Here is a 19,768-nt window from a genome sequence, read left to right as displayed (position 1 = left end):
CTAGGAAGTGGTCAGTTTTGATTATTTATTATCTGTTTTTAATGTAATTTATTTAATTGTAAGTCTATGTAACTTGGTTTTAATAATGACATTGCTTAGTAATGTCTTTAGAGGAAATCGATTCTTTTTGGAGAGGAAAATAATACGGAATTTTATGGCAAAGTTGAGGCAGGCAAAACTGAGACTGTATGCTGGCTTATGCTAGGTATTTGAAAATACCATAGGACTGAAAATGAAATCAAATTAAATGAAATACAGAGTCATCTGTTAAAGTGTGAATGTAGGCAGCATAGCATGGTACTTCAGGGTGTAGCTTCTACTGCCCAACTCTTGGAGTTTGCTGATAGATTCTTCCGCTCATTATCTGTGTGACCTTGGGCAAGTTATATAACATCTCTGTGTTTCTGTTTCCTTGGCTGGAAAATAGGAATTTTCATGATACATGTATTGGCTTGAGGATTAAATGAGTTATATGTAAAACACTTAGAATAATTCTTGGCACAATGCAAGCTGTAGGGTCAGCTTATATTTTTAATTGACTTGGTGACTTAGGGATACAATTAATTAGAATATTATACATATACATATATGTATATGGGTTTCTGAGGAGTCCTGACAAGGACCCTCTTCATGTTTGAGTTTTGAACTAATTGAGATATAAGAAGCGAGAGTGATAGAAGATGAGAGAAGCAAAGTCTTTCCTCTAATACTGAGAATGTTGTTGTAGCACAATGTGCTCACACCTGTAGGCACGTGGGCTTCCTAATCCAGAGATGTAAAATTAGGCAGATTTCCCCAGCCATAGACAGCTCTGGAAACCTGCAAGAATCCTCTTTAGGGGGCGTCTGAGTGGCTCAGATGGTTAAGTGCCTGCCTTGGGCTCAGGTCATGATCCCAGGGTCCTGGGATGGAGCCCCCCGTCTGGCTCCCTGCTCGGCGGGGAGCCTGCTTCTTCCTCTCCCTCTGCTGTTCCCCCGACTTGTGCTCTCTTGCTCTCTCTGTCAAATAAATAAATAAAATCTTAGAAAAAAAAAAAAAAGAATCCTCTTTAGGGCCAGACCCTCTCACAATAGGGCTAAGAACAGGGCAGAACATATGCTGAGTGAGGGTGGGCTGATATCCAGAGGAAAGGAGGTCCAGAGGAAAGGGGAAGGGGAGAGGCTGGGATCTCTGTGCCTGGTTTCTCCTTGCACACTCATTGTTAAATTCATTTCTTCATCTGTCAGTGCGTGAGTGGGTACAGGACAGAGAGAAGCCACGATTGTTTGATGATTGGAGCTCCTCCCATGTGGTAGGGAATAATAGGAAAAAGAAAAGCTTTCTCTCCGTATCACTGTTCAGTAACACAGAAACTACTTCTGATGTTTTTAAGAGAGGACATTTATTTATTTATTTTTTAAATATTTTATTTATTTATTTATTTATTTATTTATTTATTTATTTGACAGAGAGAGACAGCCAGCGAGAGAGGGAACACAAGCAGGGAGAGTGGGAGAGGAAGAAGCAGGCTCCTAGCAGAGGAGCCTGATGTGGGGCTCGATCCCAGAACACTGGGATCATGCCCTGAGCCGAAGGCAGACGCTTAAGGACTTAGCCACCCAGGCGCGCCTAAGAGAGGACATTTAATTTACTCAGGTCATGAAGGAGTTGAGAGGCCCAAGGGGGTGGGGGATGGTGAGGTAACTCAGAGATTCCCAGCAGCAGGAAGATACTACCTTCTTTCAACAAAGGGAGGCGGTGCTATTCCTGGGCTAGCGGCTGGAATACCCAGCAGAAGCCCGAAGCCTGCTGGGTCTAGGTAGGAGGAACTGGAGCCACAAAGAAACTGAGGTGGAGAGACAGAGAGAGAAATACCCCGGCTTCCCTCTTCCTCAGCCCTCCCATCTCTCTCCATGCAGCCAGTTGACAGGGGAGCCTGGGAAACAGAGCCTGCAGGGGTTGGCCCCATTGCTATATAAAGCAGAGACCACACACATTCATACACACGCACTTAAACACTTTCTATTTCATACTACTTGCTTGTGAACTCTTTGGACTATGTAGATCAAAATATTCTTTCAGATGGTGTGATTTTAACGTTGCTTAGAGACACTGTCTATGGAAGTAAATTGAAGGAAGTTGAAAAATCAATATACAATTTGGACCATCTTTAAAGTTCTGGCAAACATTCTCTGTAACATTCCTAGATAATAAATCTCCAGACCACTCCCTGACAGTGTCAGATTATTGCCTAAATTCTTTATTTTTTGTTGTCTTTCTAAAGTTTGACTCAGGTAAAATTCTCCAGAGTACAACTTGATACAAGTCGAGCAACTCTGACTCTCCACTTACTCACTTTCTTATATCAGTTAATAACTTATATCAGTTAGGGGCGCCTGGGTGGTTCAGTCAGTTGAGTGTCTGACTCTTGGTTTTGGTTCAGGTCATGATCTCACGGTCGTGAGATCGAACCCCACATTGGGCTCCATGCTCAGAGGACAGTCTGCCGGAGATTCTCTCCCACTCTCTCTCCCACCCCCCTGTTCTCTCTTTCTTTTTCAATAACTAACTAACTAACTAAATAAGTAAGTAAGTAAAATCTTTTTTTTTTTTTAAAGATTTTATTTATTTATTTGACATATATAGAGACAGCCAGCGAGAGAGGGAACACAAGCAGGGGGAGTGGGAGAGGAAGAAACAGGCTCATAGTGGAGGAGCCTGATGTGGGGCTCGATCCCATAACGCCAGGATCACGCCCTGAGCCGAAGGCAGAAGCTTTAACCGCTGTGCCACCTAGGCGCCCCAGTAAGTAAAATCTTTAATAACGTATATCAGTTAATGGGCAACTTCCAGTCTTGGATATTCCGTTAAGTGTTCATGCATGCAGCTCCCAGGTAGACGTCTGTCATTGACTCAACTGCAGTTACGTTCTGTTTTGCCATGTGCAACTGTTTTATTGTCTCATCTTGTGCCAGTATCCTTAAGAATTGGCACTGTGCCCTAAAAGCCTGTCATAAATATCCCACAAAGCTATGTGGTTAAAGTCAAATTATATGGGTCTAATGTAAAAGTCCACTCTTATACTGTTGCTGCACAAAGTTTTCAAGCATCTCATTTTCCGACTTACTTCGTACTCGCAGGCCATGCCTGAAAGTGTTGAACCAAAACAATTACAGAAACAGAAGCCTTGGATTGCATTTACTTTCCAGAGAATTGTGAGGACACCAGGTCAGGGCTTCTCGCTGTCAAGGTCTGGTGTGAGCATCCGTCTATTGTAGAAAGATTAAAGGCCAGATGGCTTGGGATTAGCACCTGATGGAAAGTAAAATGAGCAAATCACATCACCTCTGTATGCCTCAGCTTCCTTACGAAAAAGTGAGGATGAAGACAGTATCTTCGTCATTATGGCATCATCTGAGATAGCCTGTGCATACTGCTTGCATCCAAGCCTAACGCTCAGTGTTATTATAATCCAATGTGGTATTTGTAGGAGGTCGTTTTGGTAAACTCCTCAGAGTTGTTAAAAGGTGATTTTCTACTTTGTGCAGAACAGTTTCTCTTGCGTGCCTTGTCTGCTGAGGGGCTGCATGGGGGAGCTGAGAGGAGGAACTGCCTGGGGCACCAAACTCATGGGGATGGGAACACACCACTGGACTTGGAGCCAGAGGGAGAGACTTGTGATTGCGGGAATTGTTTTGCGGGGCTATTGCGTTTTAATGGAAGGGGGCTTTAAGGAGGCACTTGGGTCAGGCCGGGGGGGGGGGGGGGGTGTGAGAAACCCTGAGGGGCATGTTTAAGTAAGAATAGGTGTTTGCAAAATCACCTTTTTCAGGAAAGGCCCCAGGTAACTGTAGGGATTTTGCTTTGCTGATGCAAATTTGGGCCAGTTTAGAGTCATTGTGAAAAGGCCTAGAGCCCCCATAAGTGGTCCTTTTCCACGCCTCTCCCAAGCACCACTAAGCTCCAGAGTTCCTCAAAAAATAATATAAAGCAACATTTTCCCGGAATGAGGCACCAGTGTATTAGTTCTGTGGTGTATATGTTCAGTGCCATCTAAAATGGGGGAACTTTCCATTCTATCAGTCAGGGACCGTGGAATTGGAATACTGAAATTCAATATAAAAAATTGTCAACTAGGTGTAAGTTTGTGAAACTAGGTAACTGAGAGGGCCGAAAGAGGCTTTGAAGGTGTTCTGGAAGGAGCAGTTGCCAAAACCAGCTAGGGCTGAGGGGATAAGGGAGTGAGGCTGGAATTTCTAATGGGTGGGGTCCCAGAAGACACTGGAGCTCGGCCCTCTGAGGAGCGGTTCTGCTCAGCCTGTGTGGAGGTGGGAGGAGAGGCCTGAGGAAGAGGTGCTGGCCTGCCTGGTGCTGGAGTCTCGGGACAGGGTGGAACTTGAAACTGCTGCTTCACGTATTGGAAAAACTGCCAGTTGGGTTCGGCTGCTGCCACAAGAAAGCACTGCTCACAGGAATAGAAAGCAGAGAGGAAAGAGCAGGTCTGTTCTTCCTCGTCCCCCAGCCTCGCAGCCTCCCCCCTCTAGTGTCCCTCTCGCCAGAGCCAAGTCCAGGTGGCGAAATAGGAAGATATAAAAGGGCGGGTTACTCATCAGTGACATAAATACCCCGAGAGGCAGCACAAGCTACGCAGTAGACACTGGTGCCTGAGTCTTGGGCAAACACTTCACAGAGTGTCTGGTACCTGCTGCCAGGAATACAGAGCTGAATATGACCAGTCTCCGTCCTCAGGGAAGAGGGAGGGAGGCTGACGTGGAGTATCAGTTGTGCTACAGTGTGATAAATGGTCCCACAGAGTTATGTTGGGAGCGCCGAGAGGGGAGCCAGCTGAACAGGTAGTGAATCTAATCATCTTTTTTTCCTTCATTCGGTGCTATTAAGGTAGCTTCATTATATGAAAATAAGAAAAGCAGCATCAGTGTTTGCTCCAGTGTAAAGGTAATTGGTAGAGGTTGTGTGGCACAATTTCGAATGTTTTCCTTATGTTTCCTCCAACCTAATCTCCCCAAATTTGTCAAACCAGTATAGTCTGTTGGGTGTGTGTGTGTGTATGTGTTTAAATCTCAAAGATTTCTGATGCTGTCTGTAGGAGTGCTGACAGCACTGACTCCGTCTTTGGCCCTCCCTCTTGCTCATGTCCATGCAGTAACCTCCCTAGGGCTCCGTGTTCCAGGCCCCATGGAGGTTAATGTATGCCCTGACTGGAATTCAAGGAGGCTTGTTCTGATCTTCCCTAAAGTTGCTCTCAGAAGGCTCTACTTTAGATAACTAGAAGGAATGACTGGTGCAAACCACGCCCCATTTTAGGTATCTAGTAGAAATGACTGACACAAAGATCCACTTTATTTTTTTTAAAGATTTTATTTTTTAATTTATTTTTTGAGTGAGCGAGAGAGAGAGAGAGAGAGAGAGTACTAGTGGGGAGGGGGTTGCAGAGGGAAAAGCAGATTCCCCACTGAGCAGGGAACCTGACCCAGGGCTCCATCCCAGGACCCTGGGATCATAACACTTAACCAAGTGAGCCACCCAGGTGCCCCAGAGGTCCACTTTAGATAACTACCCTGTGACCTTACCACCGTGCCCCTCATTCCATAAAAGCTTGGGATTAAGGTCTGGACTGGGTAGAGAATAGCTGTGAAGAATGGGGGCAGAGGATAGGTGTGTAGTGCTTGGATCCTGGGTCTGCCGGATCCTTCCTATTAGTAAGTTACCCTAAAATAAAACCGGTGTAAATGGTATGGAGTAGCTTGCTTTGTTTTTGGGTCTTAAAGTGCCTTCTCTGCTGGAAGATACTTTACTGACCCTCCTTCACCTTCTAATACTGTCAAATTCAAGGTATTTCGTCATTCAAAGAAATAATTACAAATTTATTTTGTTGAGCGTTGCCTTTTAGTATTCTACAAAATGAGTCATCTTAGTACATGTAATGTGCCAGTGATATTTTACAAAGGTATTCCAATATTTGTTCTAATTTATTAACTTAGTCTATACATATTTGCTTTGTACTTCACTAGATTCTGGGGAAATGTAAATTGAATAAGACGTGATAGGGTATACACTTGGTTGCTAGCACATCAGCCATTCCGCTGCTCTTTCCTTGCCAACAGAACCCAGATTTTGTCAAGGTGTTTGGGGAGTAGTAAGTCCAGCCCAGGAGCAAATCATGATTGGTTTAAGACAATTAGTGTAATCCTGTTCCCCTTTACTAATAGTTTAGGGTGGGGTTTGTGACCAGTTCTGACCAATCAATCCACTCTAGGTGATTTCTTCTGTGGGCTTCTGGGAAATACTTTCCCAATAAAATGTCGAATTGGACATTGTTGTTTGAGGAGATAATATTTGGAGTTACGACAGCTATCTGAAAACCTTAAGAGGATAGCTCCAAAAGTCAGAAATGCCACCTAGAGTCCCATCATTGTTGACCCATAAATTAATCACCCTGGACCAGCATAATTTGCTACTTATTTTTGAGATAATAATACCTTATTGTTTAAGCATTTTTAGTGGCGTTCTGTTTCAGATGAAACCAAAGTAATCCTAAATAATGAACATGGCTTCTGTCTTACACAAATCTTTAGTTTTTTTTTTTAAAGGGTTCTAAAAGTGAAGTACTATTTTGTTGCTTATATATTATTCTTTTTTTTTTTTAAAGATTTTATTTATTTATTCGACAGAGATAGAGACAGCCAGCGAGAGAGGGAACACAAGCAGGGGGAGTGGGAGAGGAAGAAGCAGGCTCATAGCAGAAGAGCCTGATATGGGGCTCGATCCCATCACGCCAGGACCACGCCCTGAGCCGAAGGCAGACGCTTAACCGCTGTGCCACCCAGGCGCCCCTGTTGCTTATATATTATTCTAAGCAGGCAATGGAAGTCTCAGGGAATAGATATCATATAAAACTACCAATAAGGTATCTTGCTCAATAAGGGACCTTCTCTGTTGTTTCATGCCATACATTTTTTTTTTCTTTTAATTCTCAAGTGGATGAGATTTGGACCTGGAAAACCACCTAGAACTCTCCATGCCACCTGCCCCCTGCACCCCATTACCACAAAACTTAATACCATCTTGAGTTTTATTTTTATGAAATCATCCATTTGCCTTCCTTTAACTACTCCCAAGCAAAAACAAAAAACCAAAACAAACAAACAAACCCTAGTGTGCTTGTTACTTTGTTCTTTTTTCTCCCGTTACTTTGTTCTTAAGTCAAACCAAGCTGATAACAGGGTGAAGAGTCAATATACAAAGTATGCAATGAAAATTATATGAAGCCACTCTAAAAATGTCATTAATGCAAATCCATTTGTGATTCATATTCTTGAGAACAAATAACTGGTGAAAATCAGTTCTTCATCTCACAATGGTAGCTCTTAGGGACCCTCTCTCTTTGAAAAGGAATTATCTCCATGGGCATCCACTGGACTAGGGAACAGTCTCTCCACTACAGCATGTGCTTGGCTCTGATCTGCCTCCCTCCATTTGCTCTGTTAGAGATTGCCCAGGTATGGTATAGTTGGACTTCTTCAGAACCATCAACTTGCTCTTGAAAGTAAGAATTTTTAAGAAAGTGTCGGTAGCAATTCATTTCCTGCCATTCACTAAGCATTTTTTGTGAGTGCAAACATTGCATTAGGGGGTGATATTTGGAAGGGCTTCTCTGGAGGCAGAAATCAGACTCTCTACAGATTTTATGTGGTTGGTATTACTTGCTTGTCAGAGAAGGTGCTCTCTGGGTGTATCTGACCTGAAACTGACATAATAAACTATTCACTTTTGTCATTCACTCAGTATCTCCCTTGCCTCTGCTGTAAACTCTAATATAAATTAACCCAAACAATGAATCAATAATGTTGCAACTAGAATTTTTACAAAAAAGGACACATAAAGTGAACAAAGTGTTTAACCTAACTAAAAAATAAATTTTAATAAATATAAAATACTTTCTGTTCATCAGATTGACAAAGATTTTAAAGTAGTAAAACCATCAGTAAAATGCAAAGGCAACCTCTTGAATGGCAGAAGGTAGTTGCAAATGACACATCTGATAAGGGATTATATCCAAAGTACCTAAAGAACTTATATAACTCAATACCAAAAAAAAAAAAAATAATAATCCCATTAAAAAATGTGCAGAGGACCTGAATAGACATTTTTTTCCAAAGAAGACCTATAGATGGCCAACAGACACATGAAAAGGTGCTCAATATCACTCATCATCAGGGAAATGCAAGTCAAAACCACAATGAGATATCACTTCACACTTGTCAGAATGGTTAGAATAAAAAGGACAAGAAATAATGAGTGCTGGTGAGGGCGTGGAGAAAATAGAACGCTCTTGCACTACTAGTGGGAATGCAAAGTGGTGCAGCCACCATAAAAAAACAGTATTGGAAGTTCCTAAAAAAATTAAAAATAGAATGATCGTACCATCCCTCAATTCCACAACTAGCTATTTGCCCAAAGAAAACAAAGATATTAATTCAAAAAGATACATGCACCCCTATGTTTATTGCAGCATTATTTACAATAGTTAAGATATAGAAGCAACCTAAGTGTCCATCAATAGATGAAGGGGTAAAGAGGAAGTGGTATACACACACACACACACACACACACACACACACACAGAGGAATATTACTCAGCCATGAAAAGAATGAGATCTTGCCATTTGCCACAACATATGGATGGACTTAGAAGGTATAAAGTTTAAGCGGAATAAGTCAGACGGAGGAAGGGAAATACCATGTGATTTCACTCATATGTGGAATTTAAGAAACAAGTGAACAATGAAAAAAAGATAAACAGACTCAAATACAGAGAACAAACTGGTGGTTGCCAGAGGGGAGGTGGGTGGGGAAATGGGTGAAACAGACAAAGGTGATTAAGAGTACATTTTTGTGTACTGAGTAATGTGTAGACTTGTTGGGGTGATGGGGAATGAAGGGATAATTATAATGGTGGCATAGAATACACGACAAATAAATTGCACAAAGCCTATCTCCCAAGATGACTTTCTCCATGTGGAGTCTGAGGTTTCGGATAAGGCGGGACTTAGATGTGTTTTGCAGGAAGGATGTAAATACATTACTAATAGGTGCAGTGGCACTTTAATTGTAATGATGATGATAGCTACCACTGATTATTTACCATGTGGCAGATATTACAGTAAGCATGCTACAAGGATTATCTCATTAAGTGCTCATCACAACTCTATGTTTTGGAGTAAATTTTTATTTTCTCTTCCATTTTAGAGATGAGAATATTGAGGGTTAGAGAGGTATCTGCCCAAGATTACTTAACTAAGAAATGGTGAAGATGGGATATAAATCCAATGTAGTTTGACCCCAGATCTGTTTCAGCTCTAGGCAGAGGGACCTGAAAAGACAAATTATATCTACTTTTGATCCATTTGCTATAATTTAGAATTGTTAGCTTTTAATTATGCTCAAATTAATGAACCAATGTCCGTGGATTTCAGTATGATGGCTTTAAAATAAAAGATCAAGGAACTGAAAAAAAAAAAAAAGGCAATAATACCCAGTACTTGCAAGAGTTGGTAATACAGACTATCTCAAGCTTTGCTTGAGGATATCTATCTATCTATCCATCCATCTATCTTTACGAAGAATTTTAGCAATATGTATTAAATTTTCAAAAATGTTCTTATATTTCAGTTCAGCTATTCCACTTCTGAATTATTTTATTCCACTTCTTGATCCTAAAGAAATAATCCTTAATGTAGAAAAAACTATATATAAGTTATTTGTTGCAGCATTACTTATAAATGGTGAACAGTTAGAAACAACCTAATTATTCAACACTAGAGAAAGTAAATATATTTTGGTACAGTCACATAATGGATGCAAATATAAAAGTTATACAATATAAAAATTATGGCTTTATAATTTTACATTCTGAGTTAAAGGCTACTGTTTTAATGTTAACAGAAGGAAGCTAAAAATTCTACATACTATATTCTATTATATCTTTACTATGAAAAAAAGCCTATAAAATGGGAGAAACTATAGCAAAAATTTTAGCAGTGGTTTCCTCTGGATATGAATGATTAATATTTTTTTCTAGGTACGTTTCTGTATTCTCTGAATTTTCTATAATGAGCATGTATTACTTTCATAATCAAGAAGGAAATATACAGTTTAAGAAAAAGCTTGAGGTAGACACTTTTCTTACAAGAACGACTTAGCTTCTGTTCTTTAAAGATTTTTCAACTGCTTTTATTTCTCATCTTTAGAAAACATCAAGCTACTATGATGTACAGGTCTTTTAGGACTCTAGGTTTCAAAGGTACAATGAACTGCAAAGGAATTTGGTCCAATTTCATTCTTTTTCCAATTGTCATCATGACAATGCATTTATAACAGGCAATTTTCTGTTCTCTGGAAAACTAGGTGCATCACATTAGAAACAGATTTCTGTCGGGTGCCTCAGAACATTTCCTGCTGTTCAAACAATGATGTTGTATTGGCGCATATCTTTTTGATATGTCTTTCCTTTTCATATTTTGATTTTATTATTTCTTGTAAAATCTGCACTTGTGCTGAAGGCTGGGCATATATGGGATGCTTGCTGCCTGTGGCACAGTAGGTGAACAGCTACAGAATGAGTAGAATGAAAAGTAACAATGCCAGAAGTGTGGGAGCACACACTTGCCTCTTTGTGCCTTCTGAAGACTGCCTGTGTGCCCTGGGACCAAGTCCCTGAATAATCACAAGTTACTGGTGTATATCATCTCATCGATGCCTCTCATACGCACAAACAAATGTAACTTAGTACTCTGGTCACATTTCAGGTTTGTATGTATATATACATTTTTTTATCTTATTTTTTTCTGATTGTTATAATATGTACATTTCTCATTATTTAACACAGAAGGAATGTATTAGTATCCTGTTGCTACAAATTATCATAAATTTAGCAGCTTCAAACAACACGAACTTACTGTTTTAAGTTCTGGAGGTCAGAGCTCCAAAATGGGGCTCATTGGGTTAAAATCAAAGAGCTGGCAGAGCTCTGTTCCTTCCTGAAGGTTCCAGGGCAGAATCCATTTTCTCGCCTTCTACAGCTTCTGTCCACTGCAGGCCGCCTTGGCACATTGTCCCTTGCCACCTCGCCCCACCAGCAGTGGCCACTCAGTGTTTCTCACATGGCATCACTCTGACTCTTCTGTTTCTCTCTTCCATATTTAAGGACTCATGACTATATTGCGTCCACCCAGATGATCTGGGAGAATCTTTCTATTTAAAGGACCAACTATTAGCCACCTTCATTCCATCTGCACAACTTTAATTCCTCTTTGCTCTGTAACCTGACACATTTATGGGTTCTGGAGATTAGGAGGGCACAGACATCTTTCTTGATGGGGGTTGGAGGGTGGATTATCCTGCTTACCACAAAAGAGTTCCGGAAAAGTAAAAACACATAAATAAAGTGCTTTATTCAATCATCCGAAGACAACCATTGTTAACATTTTGGAAAATATTTTCCTCATGCTTTTGTGAAATAATAAATATAATTGACATAAATACATAATGGGGACTTTAAAGATTTTTTTGACTAGATAATACACATTCACATAACTCAAATATATAAAACGTATTCACTAAAAATCCGTTTCCCTACCACAGGTAATCACTTTTAGTTGTTTCTTAAGTGTTCTTCCAGGTTTTTAATGTAAATTCATGTGCTATAACATTGTTGTTCCTGTCCATCTTTGGACCTTACCTTATTCCAGAGTGGAAGTGCATAGGGAATTTACCATGCAGCAGACATTGCAACAAGTGCAATACATTTAACAACCCTATGGGTGGGTACAATTACTATCTTTAAGATGGAAGACCTGAGACAGGAGAAGTTAAGTAATTTATCCATGGTGATATACCTGGTAAATTATAAGGTGGAATTGGAACTCAGAAAGTTTGCTTTCAGAGCCCCCATGCTTAATTACTATTCTCTATCCCCTATCCTATATGATGAACACATTGCTTGCTAATTGTCATCTCTAGAAATCCTGTATATGGTAGTGACCACATCAGTCTGTTTGCCTCAAAATATCATGTGTTTCTGGGGCGGTATGTTAGATGCTCTTGGTTGGTTGCTCATGAACTATACCCAACAGCCATTACCAACCCTTTTCTCTCTTGCTCATACCCACAGCAGAGCTGACAAAGCAGGAACATGTTTCCAGAGCCTCCCTTGAGTCTCTGGTTTCCTGGGGCTGCATAACAACCAACCACAAACTGAGTAGTTTCAAAAAATAGAAATGTATTCTCTTACAGTTCGGATGCTACAAGTCCGAAGTCAAGGTTTTGGCAAGGCTGTGCTCTTTCTGAAGGCTCTAGGGAAGGATCTGTTCTATGCGTTTCCCTTAGCTTCTGATGTTGCTGGCAATCCTCAGGCTCTTTGAATCATCACATGGCATTCTTCCTTTGTGTTTCTGTGTCTCTTCTTTTCTTCATACAAGGATATATGTTGTATTGGTTTAAAGGCCCACTGTACTCCAGGATGACCTCACTTTAACCTGACTAATTACACTGACAATAACATTATTTCCAAATAAAGTCACATTGTGTGTTTCTGGGTAGGACCCGAATCTTAGCGGGGACACCGTCAAACCCGGTACACTTGTGCGATTTGCCTTGGCCAAATTAGCAACCATGGTACATCAGAAGCTGGAAAAGCATTGATCTTAATTACCTTGAAACTATCATATGAAGAAGCCCAGAGTGCCAGCTGTCTCAGCTGTGGCCACCTCTAGAACCACGAGCCTAATAACTGCCAGATGTGTGAATCAGGATGGTCACTACCATCCTAGACCACCCTGCCACCGCCGAGCCAGCCAGACCGCAAGCCTTACCCAGCTGACCCTCAAAATCATGAGAAATACTAAGTGTGTGTTTGGGATGATTTGTTATTCAGTAAAAGCTAACTAATATGGGCTCTGATGTGGAAAGAAATTCAATTTGTTTGTGGAAATTCTAGAGAACAGAATACTCTTAAGATTCTTACCAAATTTGAAAGACTTCGGTTTTAGGATTGATTTTCTGATCAGCAGCTGAGAGTTACAGAATGATAGATTTCAGCTGAGTCTAACTATGGACTTCTAATATCTGGATCTGAAACAATGTAGCTGACTGGTACCTGAAGGGAGTGTTACAAAGGTTGATGTTGTTTGGGAGACTGAATTAGACTCTCTCTAATGTCTGTTTCGAAACAAAGACTAGGAAAGGAAAAAAAGTTTGGATGTTGGAGTTTTAGTAATTTGAGAAAAAGAATCATTGATGGATTAATAGCCTTTGAATGCACTGTGCATGCCAGAAATTGTGGAAAGGCCAAAAATTACTCAGCACGCTCTGTAAAATTCCCAATGTCTGCTGGCATCATTGGGCATATTCTTCCTGAATTGAGTCTTGTACCAAGAGTAGGAAGTGAGCCTTTGACTTTGGGTTTCTACATTGCCATTTCCATTTTAACCCTTGTAGTTCCCAGGGCTAGACACACATTGATTTTTTGCCAACTGGTGAGTCGGTAGGGAACTAACCTGGGATTGGACCAGGATTGAGAGCGGTAGTGGTAGGATAAAGCCAGAGATAGGGCCACCAGGCAATGCTCTAGAATGATGTCATTCATCTCTTGACATTAGGACAAAAGGAGGATAATGGAAAGAGCAGAGGGAAATGAACAAGCTGACATAGTAGGAAGCTTGGGATGGCTTCTAAGAAACACAGGTATCTGGGATGGAACATTCTTGGGATGTGGTACACCGAGTAGAGTTATATTAACTAAAACAGAAAGAGGATTTAATTCATAAATGTGCTAGTTCGGTTTTATTGGCCAATATTAGACCTTTGTCAGACTTTAGCTATAATAAGATTTTCTATACTATCTCAAGCAAATCAAAACCTTCTTTAAACTTCAGTTTCTTGGAGGAATTATTCTTAAATTAGCTCTAAGCTTTTATCTAAGGGTGAAATTCGATTACTGCTGATAGGCAGTGTCCTCAGATATTAAAGTGAGGGCTTAAAAAGTCTTTAATTCATTTATATTTCATTTGGAATGTTGCAATTATAATTGATTGAATTTTTCCTGAATGCCTGGCACTGAGAAAAGAACTTTATATTCGTTATCATATGTATTTAACACAATGACCATATTATATAAATAAAACATGTGAGGCTTAAAATAATCACAAAACTAGTAAGTAGATTTCTGTTTTCTCGTCTTTAAAATAGATGTTTATCCTAGTTAAATGTAACAATTTTGCATATATTAACAATTATTGGAAAAGAATGCATAGAACACAACACCCTAATATTTTATAGTCTATAATTTATTTTGAAATTATCTCAGGATAAACAGCATTATCTGGGTCCATATACAAGTAAACTCTATATATTAGGGATGGCATCTGAAAGACCCTAAGAAGAATCCACAAGCATCTAGAGGTAGTTACTTATTTTCTCAGTTAGTTTGGGCTAACTTAGATTGGATGGCTCAAATAACATTTATTTCTCACAGTTCTGAAAGCTGAGAAGTCAAAAATCAAGTGCTAGCAGAATCTGTGTCTGGTTAGGACCCTCTTCTTGGTTTGCAATGGCCCACCTTCTTGCTGTGTCCTCATATGGCAGAGACAGATAGAACTCTGCTTTCTTCCTCTTTTTATAAGGGCACTAATCCCATTGTGGGGCTCTACTGTTATGACCTCATCTTAATCTCTAGGCTCCACTTCCAAACACCATCGCATTGAGGATTAGGCTTCCATTTTTTTTTTTTTAAATATTTTATTTATTTGAGAGAGAGAGAAAGAGAGAGAGTGAGAGCATATGCAGGGGGAGTGGTAGAGGCAGAGGGAGAAGCAGGTTTCCTGCTGAGCAAGGAGCCCAATGTAGGGCTCTATCCCAGGACCCTGGGATCATGACCGGAGCTGAAGGCAGACGCCTAACCATCTGAACCACCCAGGTGCCCCAGGGCTTCCATTTATAATTTTTGGGGAGGGACATAATCATTTAGTCCCTAGCACTTAGCATTTTAAATATCATTATCAAAATTTGTACCTGAATGGTACCACCACTGTGGAAAACAATACAGAGGTTCCTCAAAAAATTAAAACAGAACTACCATATGATTCAGCAATCTCACTTCTTGGTATATATACAAAAGAAAAAAATCAGTATCTAGAAGAGATGTATGCATTCCCATGTTTATTGCAGCATTATTCACAATAACCAAGATATGGACACGACTTAGGTGTCCATTGAGAGATGAATGGATAAAGAAAATGTGATACATGTTATATATATATATGTGTATATATATATATATATGAAATATAGAATATATAATATGTATATATATGTTATATATGCATATATATGTATATACACACATATATAATGTGTTATAAATGATATATTAAGCCATACAAAAAGAAGGAAACCCTGACATTTGTGACAATATGGATGAATCTGGAGGGCATTATAATAATTCTAGTTATAATTATAATTAGATTATAATAAATTATAATAAATATATAATTTATTTCAAGCCAAACAGAGAAAGACAAATACTGTATGGTGTCACTTATAGGTGGAATCTAAAAAAAGAGAAAAGAAAAGAAAAGCCAATCTCATAGAAATGGATAGTAGAATGGTGGTTGCCAGAGTCTAGGGGTTAGGAGAAATGGGGAGATGTAGGTCAAAGGGAACAAAGTTGAAGTTATAAGATAAATAAGTTCTAAGGTTCTAATATACAGCATGGTGACTGTAGTCAATAATACTGTATTGTATACTTGAATTCGCAGAGAGGAGATCTCACACATTCTTACTGCACACACAAAACAGGGTCTAACTATGAGGTGATGGATGAATTAATTAACTCGATTGTGGTAATCCCCTCACAATGTGATCATCACATGTACACTTCAAACGCATATGATTTTATTTGTCCATTATACTTCAGTAAAGCTGGAAATAAGTTTATAGTAGAGTTTATAAATTGGCATAACAACGGTAGAAGTGATTTTCCCCTGATTAATGAGTGGCATTCAACATACATGGCTGGTTACACGTTTGCATGGGTGCCTTTACACTTGCACAAACTCAGCTGTCTGATAATACCTTCAGTAGTGGGGGGTGCGAGGTTGTGGCCTCTCACTCACTGTGCATCCCTTCAATTTATGGAAGATTCTGTCCCCTTACCCAACTTCAAGACTTAATTTTCATCCAAGGAATGAGTTGGTGTGCTACTCTAAGAGAATAAGAGAAAAAGAGAACAAGGTTATAAATTTGCTCCATTGGCCTCAATTGTGACAAATATCATATTTCTTTATTTTTCTAAATCAACTTTCATTGATATGGTTCCCCACCCAAAAGAGTTTATGGGGAAAACTACTTCAATGATTTTAAGAAATTCAGCCTATTTTAAGAAGCCTATTTGAAGACTACCTCTGGTCTTAGTTTCATGGTCATTGGCTAAGCTGCTTTTTTGTCTCCTTAAGTGTCAGGGGATCCATCACCCATAGTCCCAAAGTTTTATGCTGTTCCAGTCTTGACTATCAGGGCCTTTTGCTCAGTGTCCAAGGTATCTATACATGCTGAACTCGAGGAGGTCCTGCCATACCTAGGAATATTGGTGAAACATGAGAAACCCTTCCCTATGCTGTCCACAAAGTGAAACTTCCTCCCAATCCCTTCACTCTTTGGTGAACCAATTCTCCCTATGTTGTACCCTCTCTTTCTACATAACCATCAAACCCCCTCCTTTTCTGATAATCGGATAGAACTTTGTACCTAGGCTTTCAAAACAAAGCCTAGCTAATTTTTCTCTGGTGCAAGAGATGTCTAGTCCTATAAAATTCCTGAGCTAGGTGGGTCTTGCAGAAAAGGTAGAGGGATGAATTGGGAGGAGAATTTTTTTTTTTCTTATTTCATTTCTTACAGTAGAATTTATAGGAATTACTCTCTCAAGAAAGTATCGAATCATACATGTAATGCCATCCAAAGGCAAATTTACATGGTTTTTGGCTTGCTATTTGGTGTTATTCGTATTCCCATTCATTAGAACAGACAAGGGTACCTAAAAACCAACCAAGTAAAAGCAAACCAAACTAGATTCTCTATATTCTGCTTTGCCTTGGAAGGTATAAGTGATTCTTTCTTGACTATAGGAAAAGTCCCAAATTCCCAACTTTGGCTTTTCAGTCTATCTAATAATCTAATCAGATCCTTATCTTTGGCCTCTCCAATACTCTCTTTATGTCCTCACTTGTAGAGATAACTTTCTTGAGTTGGCCTTTCTTGACTGTATTCTCTCCGACTGAGAGATTTAATTTAATTTAATTTAATTTAATTTAATTTAATTTAATTTAATATGACTGCATATTAAATTTTTTTAAGTAGTTTCCACGCCCAGCATGGGGCCCAACATGGGGCTCGAACTCAAAACCCTGGTATCAAGACCTTAGCTAAGATCAAGAGTCAAATGTTTAACTGACTGAGCCACACAGGTGCCCCATTAAATCTTTTCTGTTTTATGTAAATAATACATGTTCTTCATGTTCTAGCCCATGCCTCTCCTCTTGTGACAAGGTCTGCTATTGCTCCAGCTCATAGTGGTTTCCCTCAGGAATATTATGGCTTCTGGCATTCATTTTGACATTTAATTGTGTACCATCTTGCACAGTGATTTACTTATTCTTTCACAGATACATGTTTTACCTTCCCAAATAGATTTTAGTCTTCCGGGCAAGGGGGCATAAAATTAGGCACTGTATATCATCTCTCTTATATCTTTAGAAGTATCGCATTGCTGCAAATATAACTAAATGTATATATAATTGACAATTAATTCTACTCATCCCTATCCACATGTACATCACACGTGGGAACAGGCAATAACTCCACACCTAGGTATTTGCCAATTCTGAATGTCAGGGGCAACTGTTTCTTTCTTGGTAGCTGTGTTACTATTACCTCTGAGCACTACAGATCGTGTTAACTGACAAATTTTTTAAAAAGGATTTAATTACAATGAGATATGCAAGGTCACAACTGACATGAGTGGCAATAAAAATCATTCAGTGTGAAGTTGTGAGAGACAGGCTATTGTATGCTTAAATATTTTTATAATCTAAATTCTTGTCTTTTAGTTCTATCTGTGCAGACTCCCGTTCTGTGCTCATGTCCATTTGTCATGAGATAAATAAACATGCATCTGTACTCTTTCCATAGGCTCTTACCCTTGCTTTAGTGATCCTGTAGAAGATGGGTGCGCAGGGCTTAGTGAGCAAGTAAGTAGGTGAATCTCTTTCCAAGCTCTCAGTGCCACTCTCTTCCTATGATACTGTTGATTCTAGTATAGTCACTGCTATAGTGAGCTATTTTTAAGGTTGGAAATGGGTCTGTTCCTTACTTCTTTCAGGGCAGATAAAACATTGTAAATTGTCACATGCTCTTCAAGACACAGTTCCTATGCTTCCATTGTCAAATCTTCTTAAACCTTAGTCTCTTTCCTCTTGCTTATCTACCTCCTCCAGTACATGGTAATTTTCCTGCTCCACCCTCGTGAACTTTTGTTCATCTTGTGGAATTTGTAATTTGTGGCTTTTAATTATGGTTTTCTAAAATTCTTTTCTGTTTTGCAATTACTGATAAAATCATCTGTAGAGTGGCTGGACCAGAAGAATAGTTTAGGGTGTATATTAGGGTGGTTGAGGGCTCTTAGTTTTCAGATGTGTTTTTGGGTTCTTGCAACTTTGGTTGTATCTAACAGCAAGAAAGCACATCCACATGTGCTTTCAGGTTGAACAACACAACACAACAATGAGATTGGTTCCCATCTTCCCTTAATTTAGAAGAGGTTAGAGGGAAAGTTCCTAGTAGATGTTGGGATCCATAGTCTCAACTCTCTGGCAAAAAGAAGTCTGTGCATGCTAACTGAGGGGACGTAGGAGGCTGGCTTGGTAAGCTGAGTATGCTCTAGGCTGCTCTTCTGTTTAGCAAAGTTCTTCCCAAAACGTTTCTGACAGGATCGGTGTGGTCAGAGAACCTCTCCCTGGTGGGCGGAGCTACCCCAGAGAGAGAGAGAGAGAGAGAGAGAGGGCAGTGATTTCCTTTTAGGAATCTTATTGGATAGAATGTATGGCCAGCTGCTTCACTGCCCACTCCATGCCAACAAAGAAATACACTTGTTTCACATCAACACTTAACATCACAACAAAATAGTTTACTGTTCAGTTACAAATTTCTAATAATGGCTAGCATTTGTATTTAGAATGCGCCAGGCATTGTTCCCAACAGTCTACAGGTATTAACATATTTAATCTGCATAAAAGTCAGGGAACAAGTACTGTTGTCACTACCATATTGCTCAAGAAACAAGTGAAATACAGAAAGGTCAAATGGTTTGCTCAAGGTCACATAGCTAGTAAGTGCCAGAAGTAAGATTTGTACCCAGATGTCTAGTCCAGAGTCTATGCACTACACTGTTGAACAGTTGATTTCCCTGGTGCATAAAGCTGGGTAAAGACAGACCACAGGGTTGTTCTGGGTATTTCCTTTAACCACTAGGTATTTCTAATCTTTTTGTGGTCATTTATATGGTCATTTTCCCTGCTAATTGGCAAAACTAATTAATAGACATATCAAAGAGCTTCCTGGGGCTCCAATTCATAAGGAGATACTAAACTCTCACTGGAATGAATGGAAAGCATGGTGTTCATTAAGTCACAGTTCCATAAATAATGCCTTAAACAAC

At 39.6% G+C, this 19,768-nt stretch overlaps 1 protein-coding gene across 4 annotated transcripts in view; it reads left to right on the top strand.

Moving 5' to 3' along the window:
- GRXCR1 (glutaredoxin and cysteine rich domain containing 1) overlaps window positions 1–19,768 on the top strand; it is a 296,334-nt gene that overhangs the window by 38,002 nt on the left and 238,564 nt on the right. The gene's annotated exons all lie outside the window — the stretch shown is intronic.

Source organism: Ursus americanus, chromosome 8, assembly GCF_024610735.1.
Source record: "Ursus americanus isolate L20-20 chromosome 8, mUrsAme1.1.p, whole genome shotgun sequence".
NCBI classification, from domain to species: Eukaryota; Metazoa; Chordata; class Mammalia; order Carnivora; family Ursidae; genus Ursus; species Ursus americanus.
Note: the sequence above shows the minus strand (reverse complement) of the source record. Positions and strands in the feature narration are given on the sequence as shown.